The sequence below is a fragment of the Vulpes vulpes genome, chromosome 3 (assembly GCF_048418805.1).
Source record: "Vulpes vulpes isolate BD-2025 chromosome 3, VulVul3, whole genome shotgun sequence".
Taxonomy (NCBI): Eukaryota; Metazoa; Chordata; class Mammalia; order Carnivora; family Canidae; genus Vulpes; species Vulpes vulpes.
Genome location: NC_132782.1, coordinates 143,480,271 through 143,485,727, shown reverse-complemented (window position 1 = coordinate 143,485,727; position 5,457 = coordinate 143,480,271).

Here is a 5,457-nt window from a genome sequence, read left to right as displayed (position 1 = left end):
TGATATCATTTGTTAGTGTTCTCTTGTTTCTGATTTTATTTATTTGGAACCTCTTTTTTTCTTGACAAGTCTGATTAAGGATTTGTCAATTTTGCGTATCTTTTCAAAGAACCAGACATTGGTTTCTATGATTTTTTTCTATTGTTTTGGAGTCTGCATGTCATTTATTGCAGCTCTGATCTTTATTGTTTCATTTTTTCTACTCACTTTGGGCTTCATTCTTCCTTTCCTACTTCCTTTAGGAATAAAGTTAAATTGGATTTAATTAATACAGTTAATTTGGATTTGTGTCTTTTCTTGTTTCTTTAGGTAGGCCTGTAAAGTTATATACTTCCCTCTTTGTACTACTTTTGCTGTGTCCCAGAGATTTTTGAACCATTGTGTTTTTATTTCCATTTGTCTCTATGCATTTTGTTATTTCTTCTTTGATTGCTTCAATTGACTCACTGGTTTTTTAGCATCATGTTACTCAGTATCCATTTGTGTTTTTCTCTCGTGATATAGTTCCAGTTTCATACTGTTGTGGTTAGAAAAGATGCATGGTATAATTTCAGTCTTCTTAAATTTATTGAGGCTCATTTTATGGCCTAATATGTGATCTATTCTGGAGAATGTCCCATGCACACTTCAAAAGAATATGTATCCTTTTGTTTTTGGATAGAATATTCTGTATGTATCTGTTAAGTCCATCTTATCCAATGTGTCATTCAAAGCATTGTTTTTTTAATTGATTTTCTTTCTGGATGATCTATTCATTGATGTAAGTGGAGTGTTAAAAGTCCCCTCCTACTGCTGGGTTACCATCTATTTCTATATGTCCATTAATGTTTGTTTTATGCATTTAGGTACTCCAATGTTGAATGCATAGATATTTATAATTGTTATATCCATTTTTTGGATTAATCCCTTTATCATTATCTCTTATCTTTATATCTCTTTGTTTCTTGTTACAGTCTTTGTTTTAAAGTCATTTTGTTTGATAGAAGTATTGTTATCTTGGCTTTTTTTTTTTTTTTTTGGATTGCTTCCATATGCATGATAATTATGTTTCCATCCCTTTACTTTCAGTTTGTATGTATCATTAGGTCTGAAGTGAATCTTTGCAGGTCTTATATAGATTTTTTTTTTAAACCATTCTACTACTGTGTGTCTTTAGATTGGAGCATTTAGGCCATTTACATTTAAAGTAATTATTGATAGGTACGTACCTCTTGCCATTATTTTTCCTATTGCCATTTTTAAAATTTGTTTTTGTAGTTCTTCTTCATTCCTTTTGTCTTTGCTTGCTCCCTATCTTTGTGATTGTTGAGTAGCTATACTGCTTTGTTTGTCTTTCTTTCTCTTTATTTTTAATGTATCTATCATAGGTTTTGGGTATGTGTTTACTATAAAGTTCATATATAATATCCTAAGTAAATAGCAGTCCATATTGATTTGATGATCATTTAAGTTCAAACACAGTTTAAAAAAAAAAAAAACAGAAAGACAAAAAAACTTTTTTCTTTTCCTTTTTCCTCTTCTTTTTCCTTTTCCTTCCTTTTCTACATTTTATGTATATATTGTCATATATTTTATTCATATTTATATATTCATTTAAAAATTTTTTAAAATAAATTTATTTTTTATTGGTGTTCATTTTGCCAACATACAGAATAACACCCAGTGCTCATCCCGTCAAGTGCCTCCCTCAGTGCCGGTCACCCATTCACCCCCACCCCCCACCCTCCTCCCACCCCTAGTTCATTTCCCAGAGTTAGGAGTCTTTATGTTCTGTCTCCCTTTCTGATATTTCCCACACATTTCTTCTCCCTTCCCTTATATTCCCTTTTACTATTATTTATATTCCCCAAATTAATGAGAACATATAATGTTTGTCCTTCTCCGATTGACTAACTTCACTCAGCATAATACCCTCCAGTTCCATCCACGTTGAAGCAAATGGTGGGTATTTGTCGTTTCTAATGGCTGAGTAATATTCCATTGGATACATAAACCACATCTTCTTTATCCATTCATCTTTCGATGGACATATATATTCATTTTATTCATATTTTATTCATATTTTTCTTATGTCTAATTATGGTTATTTCTTTTCCACTTAAAGAAGTCCCTTTAACATTTCTTGTAAACCTGATTTAGTGGTGATAAACTCCTTTATCTTTTGTTTGTCTGGAAAACTCTTTATCTCTCTTTCAAATCTGAGGGACAATCTTGTTCGGTAGAGTATTCTTGGTTGTAGATTTTTTCTTTTCAGAAGTTTGAATATATCATGTCACTCTCTTCTGGCTTGCAGAGTTTTTGTTAAAAAATTAGCTGACAGTGTTATAGGTTTTTTTCCTTTGTAGATAACTTTTTGTTTCTTTCTTGGTGCTTTTAGGATTCTCTATCTTGGGGTACTCTGGTGGCTCAGTGGTTGAGCATCTGCCTCTGGCTCAGGTCCTGATCCTGGGGTCCTGGTATCAAGTCCCATGATGGGTTTCCTGCAAGGGGCCTGCTTCTCCCTCTGCCTATGTCTATGCCTCTCTCTCTGTGTCTCTTATGAATAAATAAATAAAATCTTAAAAAAAATGGATTCTCTATCTTTACACTTTGACATTTTAATTACTATGTGCATGGTATAGACCTCCTTGGGTTCATCTTGTTTGGAACTCTCTACACTCCTTGGACTTGGATATCTATTTCTCTCCTTAGGTTAGAGAGGTTTCTAGTTATTATTTCTTCAAATAAATTTTCTATACTTTTATCTCTCTCTTCTTCTGGGATCCCTATAATGTTAAATTCATTTGTTTGATATCCAAGAGATTTCTTAGACTTTTAAAAAATTCTTTTCTCTTTTTTTGCGGATCAGCTTGTGCTCTTTTCACTCCCTGTCTTCCAGATTGCTTCTGGAAAATGCTCCTGCATTTTCCAATCTACTGTTGATTACCTCTAGTGTGTTTTTTATTTCAGTTATTGTATTATTCAGATATGATTGGTTCTCTTTAGTATTTCCTATCTTTATTGAAGGTCTCACTGAGTTCTTCTATTCTTTTCTCCAGCCCAGTGAGTATCTTTACAATCATTACCTTGAATTCTTTATTAGGCATATTGCTTATCTGTTTCATTTAATCTTTTACTGAGGTTTTTGTCTTGTTCTTTCTTTTATAGCATATTTCTTCATCCCCATTTTGCTTCACTTTCTGTGTTTGTTTCTTTGGATTAGGCAAAATGGCTACTTCTCCTAAGTTGAAGGAGTGGTCTTGTGTATAGTGACCTCTATGCAGACTGCATATGCTTGGTGACTTTTGCTGGTTGAGTGAAGCTGTGGCTGCATCTGTTAATTACTCTTTTGAACCATGACTTTTTATGGAGAGAATAAAGAAAAAAGTAAGATTAAAAAAAGAAGAAAATAATAAATAGAAGAAGAAAAGTAAAAAAGAAAAAACGAGAACAAAACTAAAAAAGAAAAAATAAAAACAAGACAAATTTTTAAAAATGTATTTAAAATAAAATAAAACCATAACAAAATTCACCCTAAAACCATGGCTTGTTTTCTGTGTCCCAGCACCACAGGATGGCGAGTGTGGGTTTGTGGACCTTGGGCTCAGTGAGGTTGCAAGCTCATGGTGAGCCGGACACTTCTCTGGCCTGGGCTTTTAAGGTAGATGGGTTCCTGGGTCTTTTTAGATGGCAGCATTTTTTTCTGTGTCCTAGCATAACTAGTGCTGGTGGGCCAGTGGGCCCTGAGCATCCTGAAGTTGCAAGCACTTTGTGACAACTAGACCCACCCATTATAATGTCTGGGCCCTTCTAAAGTGAGGTGGGAATACAAACCTTATTTTTCTCCAGTCCCATTGATATAGAGAGCCCTCCCATAATTCTTTCACTTCTTGACAGAGTTCTGGTGCTGTCTTTTTATATGCTAGTTGTTCTTTTAAGCCATAGGTTTTCTTCTGTACCCAAGGACAGAAGGGTCTATTCTAGGTCCCTCAGTACTGTCTCTGCCATTCACAGCACTGGGGGTGGGGTTTCCCTTGGTTACTGTGTCTCTGTCTCTCTTGCTGTTCTCTTGCCATTCTTTGTCTTTGGTTGTCCAAGAACTGTTCAATCAGCCCTCAGTTCTTTTTCAGGAGAAATCGATCTACTAATAGGTGTAATTTGGTGTGTTCTGTGGAGGAAGTGAGTTCAGAATCTTCTTACATCACTATCTTGAGCTGTAACTGTGTATTTTCTTTATTGAAGTTTTAGTTGCACCATCATTGACCAGTGATACCTTCTCAAATTGGCTCTTGAGTCCTGTTGATACTTCCTTTGCTCTCTGTTATGTGAAGATATTCCAGGTTCTTCTTGTATATTATCTGTCCCAGATTGTAATCAACCATTTCTTCAAGAAATTCTGGCTTCTTTTGATGGGAATTATTTCATTGATAGGAATTTTACTACTGTGTTGGTCAGTTTCTAAGTTTCTTCAGTGGACAGTTAGGACATACATACAAAGTATGTGTATATTTGTGTATGTATACACAGATATATGTTTTTTATTAAAATAAAATACCTCATGGAGTTGTTTCAGGTTGTGCTTGTTTTCTGTACACAAGCATTTTTTAATGAGGCAGGGTAGAGAAGCTGGTTAATAATATGCCAGCTGACTCTGCAACCACTGGATTAAATAATGAATCCCAAGAGCTTTCAAATATTTCTTATAGCGATGCACAATTACCTCTACTATGCGCAGAATGCTGTTAACAGGATATCATTTCTATACACTTGAAAATTCCAAACGTGCAAGTGGAAAATGTAGAAGGACTGCAAGGATGTTTATTATAGGTTATGCTTTAGTTTTATGATTCAAATTACCTATCTTCTTATAACAGTATTATACAGCTATAAGTTATTACATAGTTATTCAGTACAGCGCCGAATAAATAGCAATTCTGTAAGTTCTCTAGCTACTTGTTAATCATTTTATCATTTCTAGCACCTATATAGTGGGCTTGGTGGGCACATGGCAGCTGCTTAACTAACATTTGGGAAATGAGTAGTGATTGGTGCTGGTAATATACCAGTGAGTAAGTTGTGCTTTCTTGGCTCCATCCTCAAAACATTATTTGCAGGCATTAACATTAGTTTTACATACTTTATTAGATCTGTCTGACCTGAGATAGCAAGTCAATTAAGAGCTTTAAAAGCATCTATGTGGACCTTAATCTGAGAAACAATATTAAGAGGCTCTTAATATTATCATCAGTATCTGTAAATTTCCTAAATACAGTCTGTCTGTGTTTTGTACCTTATATTTTTTCATTACATCATAAAGGTTAATTTGGTGAAACAGATGATGGAAATGTGTTTTAAGGCTAACACTGATTAAAAATTAAAAGACAATGTTGATGAATAAAAGATGTAAATTGCAATGAAATTAGACCTGGAATTGGAGATGATATTAATATCTTACATTTTTCATTAAATGGCTTTTAA